This window comes from Cupressus sempervirens, chromosome 9, assembly GCF_028749045.1.
Source record: "Cupressus sempervirens isolate cs-2001-9-10 chromosome 9, ASM2874904v1, whole genome shotgun sequence".
Taxonomy (NCBI): domain Eukaryota; kingdom Viridiplantae; phylum Streptophyta; class Pinopsida; order Cupressales; family Cupressaceae; genus Cupressus; species Cupressus sempervirens.
Window position 1 is genome coordinate 272,175,629 of NC_143126.1, and position 9,454 is coordinate 272,185,082.

At 38.0% G+C, this 9,454-nt stretch overlaps 2 pseudogenes; both read left to right on the plus strand.

Annotated features, from left to right (window-relative positions):
• Positions 1–406: 406 nt before the first annotated feature.
• Positions 407–1,819, plus strand: LOC149538506 (zinc transporter 4, chloroplastic pseudogene; annotated as a pseudogene).
• On the plus strand, positions 1,622–2,124 carry LOC149538507 (uncharacterized; annotated as a pseudogene).
• Positions 2,125–9,454: the final 7,330 nt, after the last annotated feature.

The following is a 9,454-nucleotide window of genomic DNA, read 5'->3' on the forward strand; positions in this document are numbered from 1 at the left end:
TTGTACATACAAAGAAGGAATATGGAAATCTGGAGAAATTAGCTTGGGAGATGAAGGTGGCTAGGTATATTTCAGATTCAAGCATTTACTTAATGATGTAAAAGGTGAGGGAAAATTATTCTTCTGTCACCATAGTGAAAAGTTGATAATTGCATTTTGTCTTTAAACACAACCCCTAGAACAATCATCATTGCTAAGAATTTTAGGAGTGTATGGCATGTGATAATTGGCACACAACAATGAAATTTATATCCAAGAATGTTGCAAGCGAAAATGTGAAGGAGATGTAAATCATTTCCACCATTTCAAGTTGGGACAATATTCTTGAAAAAAAAAGGTAACGCTAAATCAAGCAATCTCAAAACTTGCTTGCAATATAATAATGTGCACTGTAATATTCTTGAAAACAATGGGAACTTCTGACTGGAACTTCCAGTGATGAGGAATGCCGAGACAAGCAGGCTGTCCTGTATTTAAAGACAATAGGCATTTTTGTGATTCTCGTATCAAATGCTTCTGGATTGGCATTGCCTCTTTTGGGAAGGAGATTGAACTTTATCAGGTCGAGTGGAAACTTTTTCGTAATTGCTAAGGCATTTGCTGCAGGAGTTATTCTGGCAACAGCTTTTGTTCATATGCTATCAGATGCTGAAGCAGCTCTTACTGATCAGTGTCTGCCAGATATGCCATGGGCAAAATTTACATATTCTGGTTTCATTGCAATGTTGGCTACATTTTTCAATCTTTTAGCTGACTTTTTGGGTACACAATATTTTGAAAAGAAGCACCTGAAGGAGCAGAATGGTGTCGTGACAAGTGACCATATTGAGGAACAGAAGAATTGGCCTGAACTGATGCCTGCTACATCTGTTGAGGACAGAAATGTAAAGACGCCAGATGAAGAACATGGTGAGTCGTGACAGACACATGCATATTGTAGGCATGTGTGCCTATGCAGCATCCCATTGTCACAGTCATCCTCATGGTCATCATTCTTGTGAAGATGAAACGCACGAGCATGTTCATAAGAAATTTGTGCATACACATACGGAACACAGCATGCCTGAACCTTCTCAAAGCATTTGACATATTGGAGTTTCCTAGGTTCTAGAAATGGGAATTGTCTGACATTCGGTTTTCATTGGTCCTTCACTTGGAGTTTCTCAGAGTCTGTGTACAGTTAGGCCCCTAATTGGAGCATTATGCTTTCATCAAAAATTTTGAAGGCTTTGCACATGGAGGCTGTGATTCACAGGCAGGTTTCAAATCTCTCTCAGCTACCATTATGGCCTCTTTCTTTGCAGTCACTACCCCTGTAGAAATTGGCATTGGTATTGGAATATCTTCCATATACAATCCAAATAGCCCAACAGCACTTATTGTGGAGGGTATGTTTGATTCTATATCTGCTGGAATTCTCATATATATGGCTTTAGTAGATCTCATTGCAGCGGATTTTCTCAGCAAGGGAATCTGTTGCAATATAAGATTGCAAGTTGCATCTTACATTGCCTTAATTATAGGTGGTCTTATGATGTCATCCCTTGCAATATGGGCATGAAATATCATTCTTCTCTAAGTGTGAATATTGAGTACCTGTAGATTGTGTGCTTTGTTCAAAATTAAGGAATTTGGTGGAGGGCAATTGCAATGTTGGGTTTTTCTGCTAATTGTGGCCAGCTTTTAATCCATACCTGCAATATACGCAGATGTGAAGATATATTACTGTGGTTCTCAGGAAGACTATCTGGTAAAGGTTAATTCGGTGGATATCAATCCAAATCCAGTTGTAAACTGCAACCTTTAATATTACCGCAGTTTCTGAAGATGGCATTTCTGGTGGAAAATTGAATATCAAGGTATATTTATATGGAATATGTATGCATACTGAAAATCGTGATCTTTGCACCAAGACAACATTCCCTGTACAGGAAGTTTCTTTATTACACATTCCCAGAGTTTTCTAGCATTTACACCACCTGGTTCCTATAGGCTCAGTAAAAAGCTGACAGATACTGATGACAAGTTGTTATCTTGTGTTTATGTCCAATCCAACATTGTTTGTATAGCATCGTTTCTGACATTGAAGATACAGCAAAGTCAGGAGTGCTGCAAAGAACTTGATTGCTGATTCCGAGTCTTGATTTGAAATTTCAGAAAGGTTCTATTGCAGCAAATCATTTGTTTGATTATTAAAAATGTACATAGGCTAGGAACAGTTTTCCATTACATCTTCTCCTTTTCGCATGATATGATGCTTTCAAGTTTCAACCATATGGTTTTATGAATGTGTAGGCAACTGTTGGTGTTTATAAATATGTGGTACAACTTCTAAATTAAAAAAAATATGGAGCATCTGTATTTCACATTTGAATAGACATTACATGCTTTCTCCAGCAGAGTTCAGAGGGGAAGTTATCCCGTACAGTACGAAGGAATATGGTCCATGAATTGGTACGTTTCCTAGGCTGGGCACAAATAAAATCCTTGTTGCTAAGAGATTCTGATAGTTACTCGGTGGCTGATCCAAGCATTTTATTTCTGAACATCTGCATTAGGAGTGAAATGATCAACCCAAGTATGCTTTCTTGAATTCATCATTTGGTTGTATCTCCAAAACAGAGAGTGGAAGAGTTTTGAAGTTGCATTCTTTCCGGAGAAGTACTACATGATAATTGCTGTATACAACTGTTGACAACCAGTAATTGGTGGCTACTGATCTATTTAAAGCTGTTTTTGTCATACAGGTAGCTGAGCTAAAAATTAGATGCGGACTGAAAATTATACATTCATTGTTCCCATGCAACAGATTATAGATTACTGGATGACAGTGTAACACAAGTTATTTAAATAATATGACCAAAGATCTCTTGAATAAAAATAAAGTGAACCAAGATAAAAAGAAGAGTTGTATTATGAGGTTATGCAGTTGGAGGATGCTGAAGTGCCACCGGCAAGGGATTGGATTTGTTTAATTTGATGTTATCAGGGACACCAAGAGCCTGGTGGGAAACAGAATTGAAGATGGTAATTCAGATAGTGGCAAGGATAGAAATGATGTCACCGGTGCAGGACTCTCTTCTGCTGTCATTGTTAAAGACAGCAATTGTTATGCCAAGCTGGACATATCAGAGGCAAGTTCGCCCAGAAACTTGGATAAAGCAAGGGATGCTTTGGAGGGAACCTTTACCAACGTGGGCAACATGTTGGGTGAAACCTGTGATAAAGCAGGATACGGTATGGGGATGGCCTTGCTCAAAGCATATGAATCTTCAAAAGAAATATTGGACAAATCAGAGATTCTATCAAACACTGACAGTGAGGGATTTCCTAACATTGATACTGTTTGCAATGCCTCTCCCCGATAAGGATCATTGTATTTCTGCTTCTACCAGGATGCCACTGCAGATGAAGAAGGAGAGTACGATGAGAAAGAAGAGTTCCAAGAGTTGTAATCTGTAAATGTGATACAACAACATTTTTCTGCTACTGCAGTTGCTTTAGACAGTTTACTTATCTATCCTGCTATGATTCTGAGTTTTGCGCAGTGGAGTTTGAAGATGAAATTAGTCTTCACATCTCTTTTTGAACCGTTCCATCAATTGAAACAGGGCTTGTACTACTTCAGACACCAAAGTCCGAAATTCAGGCTCAGGCTGGTCACACAAAACAATATTTTGAGCTTGGATTGAAAGCTGATGTGTCACAGTCAAAGAGATAAGCGTTCAGTTCATCATCAATAAAATGTTTGCTGACTTGAAATTTCTATGCACTTCTAAGGCATACAAATAGAAATTTCATGCAAGTACTCTAGAGCTCAAGCTGTACCAAAATGTATCTATTATTTTGTGTGATGTATGGAGATCTCCAGGGAAAGCTTCTTGGACTGGTTTATCAGAGGTACAATATGTTACTGTATGTAAATGGGCTTCCCATTATAAAAATGGAGCTGTTCTAAAACCATTAATATGGTCATACTGGGTGCTCCCATTATCTTACTTTAGTCTAAGTTGATGGAACTTTTTGTATTATATAATGAATGAGGGTTTTCTTTCTGGTTCTTTCCCTCAGGAGTTCTTTTGAACCAGTTATATATATATATATATATAGTCGATTCCCACTTTCAACAAAACAAAAATAAAATTAATGTACACTGTGCTAGACACCTAAAGGTTTTAGTTTTAGTGCTCAGAAAGCTTTCCTCTATTGTTTTATTTTGAATAAGAAGACCATTGCCGACTTCATAAATTAGATGAACCCAATGCAATTTGAGACACGGGTTATAAACATTGTTGAAGTATCTATCAAATACTAATGATAATATGGACGCTTTTCATATTGTTTTCACAAAACTTGCACATATGTGAAATTAGAAGAATGGGGAAGTGGAGAATGTGTCAACAGTCTATTAAAAGGGCTTAGCAAGAATGTTTGTGAAGATTGTTGTACCCTCTGTTATGATTATCAGTATAACCATTGTGCCTGCTTTTGATACAAATGCTAATATACAAAAATGCTGTAATAAAACAAGTTTCACAATTTGATGGTAGTAGACATAACAAACGATCTAGGCATTATTGCATGTGTATAACAAACATAAAACTTGTAGACCAGTCATAACAAGAAACACAGAAGCCGCGACGGCAGAGATCAAAACCCATGGTTTTGAGCAATATGTGTCCACACATTCACTTCACAGGATTCTCCATCTGATTTTTGAGTAGTAAGCCTTGAGGCTTCTTCTGACTCCATTAACAGATTTGAAGCACAATCTCCATGTACAAGTACTGCTCAAGCCTTTCACAATCTACACCATTTTATCATCGCCTCCAACCCAATTGACAAGGACTCCATTTCTTCTCAAAAGCTCAGCGTCTTTGGCCTCTTGAGTCAGCTCCTCCAAGAAACAAGCAAAACCAGTAACACTTTTCTCTTCACTCTCTGATGAGTACAACTCAAAGGCAATCAAGTTTCTGACAATCGTCTCTGTCATAATACCAATCTCAACACAGGAAGGTATAGACTGGGCCTTGTCAAACTTTATCTGCTCAATTCCTCCCTCATAATGTCTGAATTTTACTTCAGCCTTGCTTAATTTTAAATGAATGAATGAATGAAAGCTTTTTAATGACATTCATGAGACTAGGGCAGTCTAAGGGACCAAGAACAACTGCACTAGATAATTTCCGAATTCCTTTCCATTTCTAATCTTTTGATATAGATCTTAACCAAAAAACCAGCAGTCTGTTTTATCTTGTCCTCTTCAAATAAGGAGAGGGAAGAACATTCAATCCAAACAGGCGAGTTGGGTCCTGTCTCTTTTTATTACCCCTCTTACCATTTTTCATTCTACTTCTACTTCTGAAACAGAGACAATGTTTTTTTTAGCCATTTCAAAATAGGCCAGCCATTAGTAGGGTATTGGGCAACATCCTTAGGGTACTTTTTATAAATTACACTTGAATGGAGGCAATGCAGCAGATGAAATTTGGTAGCTAAATCATGATCTTCGTTGGCTGAATCCAGAGTGGAGAATAATAACAACATATTAGGGTCACCGATTAAATCACAGAGTGAGTTTAAGGCCAAAAGTGAGATTCGATTTTCTAATTTGATGATGTCTTTCATGATATCTAAACACGGACCTTTACTGGTGATATCTAAATACAGACCTTCACTTGACAGTAGACCCGCGAATGGGCTGCTGCCATGTGAATGGGATTGTTGATAATATGGTGGGCTATTCTTATTGGGTGCATGGTGTGCCAGGAAAACAAGGAGAAATGAAGCATCCTTAAACATCATCGTGGCAAATGCCTCATTCAATTTTCTGAGAAGCTGGGTGTCCCCAGACAAGTCTCTGCAATGAAGAAATTCACTTCCAAAAAAGTTGTTGCCCTGCTACAAATCTGAATTAAGGCTTCCTCCATCTCGAACTTTTTGAAGTGGTGTGAAGAAATGAGGACGAAGCTTACTCATAACTTCTCCTACAATGATTTTAGATTTCTCAAAATCCATTTCACCAAGGTGAGGTTTGAGAAATTGATAAGACCCCAAAGATATTACCTGTGTACATCACAGCATAATTTGCTTTCATTGTTTTTGGCACGATGAAAATACTTGCAGGCTTTCCATCTCTTCCCTCCTCTGAAACATATGAATCCTTTCAATTTTCTTCCAATCATTGAACAATGTGGGTATTTTCAGAGCCCGTGATTATTCCAGCTTAGATCTGCTAGAACTTGACAGGGATATATCAAGCTTCTCACTTCTTTGTAAAAAAATCAACCTCTTTTTAAGTTTCCCTGAGCATACCTAGATGATAATCTGATGAGCTTTGGAACAGGGTAGCAACATCCATCAAAGCATAAAGAAGAGAGGAAATTTGCCGAATGATTTTGCAACTACCCTGCTAGACATGTAAGTGAAATTTGAAAAGCACAGACAAGACCACTGAACTGTTTCATAAAATGCTTCAAAGAACTATTGTTTCATGGAACACCACACTTGCACGATATTCACAAAATGGACTTGATAAAAAAGCTTCATAAGCTTTAAGGGAATGCTATTGGCATGTGTAAAAACCAAATTCAACAACTTTTGTCAGCATCTTGCCTGCCTATGCCAAAAATGGGAGCTTTGGAACAAAGTATTCAAATCCATAAAACCATAGTGGAAGGAGACTATAGTCAGATATTATAGTTGGGAATGCTCTCGTATACATGCATGCAATATGTAGAAGCACATACAAGGCACATAAATTGTTTGATAGAATGCTAATACGGTGCATAGAAGGCATATAAATTGCTTAACAGAATGCTAATACAGTGATTGGAGGATATGCATAAATTGAGCTTTTCCAATGTGCATGGTTGACCTTCTTGGCCATGCTAACCGTCTTAAGGAAGCACTAAAACTTATCATTAACTAACATGTTTTTGTTGTGCTTATATATCACATATGAACATAGGTTTAACAGTATTTATGTAATACTAATAACATTTTTTGTTTATTTAGATCTTAGAAATATCATTAACTAACTTTTTTTGTTGTGCTTATATATCACATATGAACATAGGTTTAGAGTATTTATGTAATACTAATAACATTTCTTGTTTATTTAGATCTTAGAAATGTTGTTGCTTGTGTTATTCTATCAAATGCTTGGGTGAGGTTCAAATGATAAGGAGATTGAAGTTCATATGATAAGTAGATTTATAAAAGATAGAACAATTAAAAGGATTCTTCGTGTAGTTAGATTGAAGACCATAAAATGGTACATATTTTTTGTTTAAGAGATAGCATTTACATCCAGATAAGATAAGATAATATTATTAATGTCCAACAAAAGACCACAACAAGGGTCTATGGGACTGGAAGCTTACATCAAGAAAATAGCAGAGAAACGGAGCACCAAACGGTGACCACAAAAGAACAAGAACAATAAACGAAGAAGAAGAAGAAGAAAGTAGGAGACATCACGGGAAAGATTAGGTATCCGTCCTTGCAGAGAAAAAGTCCAACATCGACTTATCAGTGCGGCTACCAGAAGCCCTATGATGTGTAGAACAAAAATTAGTATGCAAAGAACATTAACAAATAACGTAAACATTCACAAACCAAAAACTAAATTCACATATATGCTTAGACAAAGAAAGAAAACAAGAAGTGCAAACCTCACAAGAGAAAACACTCCATGCTTTCTTGATTCTGTAGATGTGTCCTTTTGCTGTGGATGTATGCTCAAGATGCTCAAAAGTTGCTTCAATGGAGATGGGTAATGGCAAATTGGTAGATTTGTGAGCTCTCAATTTGGCATTATAAGGGTATGGTCGATGGCTTTGGTTCTCAAAATAGCATGGTAACTTTAGCTCAAAGATTGTTGATGAAATGGCTTGGGATGGGATTCAATTTATAGGCTAAGGGGTAGAGGGATGGAGGGCTTAGATGCAAGGATGGATGAAGGCTTAAGGAGGGCTAGGATGCACTCAAAGGAGAGCACATGGATTGTGCTTGTTTAGCACCAATGGGAAGGTGACACTTGTCACAAGGAGGATGAGTGTGAGAGGGTAGGGTAAAGGGTTGGTTAAAGGCATGATGAGTGGGGTTGAGTATGTAAGAGGGATGTAAGAGGAATGAGTGTGGAAGAGGGAAGAGTGTGGAAGATGGGTGTAAGAGTCATGAGTGGGCTTGTAAGAGTCTTTTATGTTTTGTAAGAGCACTCATGACTTAGCGATTGGGTTTTTTGAGGGGAGACTTTGGTTTGGATTAGGAAAGTCTTAAACTTGTTTAAGGAATGTGACAACATTAGGGGGTGGATTAGGCTTGGGTTTAGGATTAGATTAGGGATGTTAGAGATGTGCAAGTGGATGGCATTAATGAGGGTGGGTGAGTTAGTGGCTAAGCTTGGTTAGTATGGGTGGATGGGGTGGATTAGGCTAAATGGAGGATTAGAGATAGGTTAGGGGTTTTTGAATTTGAGGATTTCATTTATCAAATAGATTTATTTAATAAATGGGGATTTTCGGAATTAGATAGAAGAATAGGATTTAATTGATAAATAATAGATTATTTGATTTATCAATTAGGACTGTAGATGATTAATTAAATTAATCAACTAGGGGATGACAAAGGATTAATTAAATAGAAATTTAATTAATAATGCCTTTTTAGATAACTAAATAGGATTACTAAAATAGTGTAATCAAATTTAGGTGTCTACATGATGAAGTTGAGTGCTACGAGAGGAGTGTTGCTGGTGAAGAGGTCCCCTACGGGGTCTCACAAATCTGTAATGGCCCGTATTAGGGAGATTGTATGGACGCTCCACACCCCGAACCAGAGTGAAGGGCGAGAAGGAGGTCGTAATAAGCTGTGTCTGGGCCTGACTCTTGGGAAATGAAAGCTGCAAGTATGATCACGAAGCTGCAAGGACTCACAGAGATAAAGCGCAATGCAATGCTGATTGGTGTACCTGAAAAAATCCAAGAGGGATCTACAATCTCTAAACAAACCATAAAATCTCCCTCTAATCTTGTAGTATATGGGGCATCTGAAAAGAAAAAGAGTCCAAGATTCTGCCTCATCTAAGGTACAAAGTGTGCACACTCGATCCCCTCTAGCAATATGGTGATCCACCTGGATCCAAAGTCTATACAAGCCCACCCTGAAGGAGCCAAGGGAGATACGCAGGGCGTGTGTCCAATATCTGTGTAAGTACTCAAGGCGAACAATAATCCCATCCCGAATATCTAAGAAGTGCTCGGCGTAAAAAGCCATCCTCGGATGTAGTCCCCTTGGAGGATCCACCCAAGTTCATATTATATACTGCCTGTAGATGTCAAGTCTAACGTGCTCGTTCAACTCCCCCTAAGAGGGGAGTAGATGAGCAAGAGTGTCTAATGAGAACTGGTATGAAGGGAGATGGTCGATGTCGATCCCAATTGAACTCAGC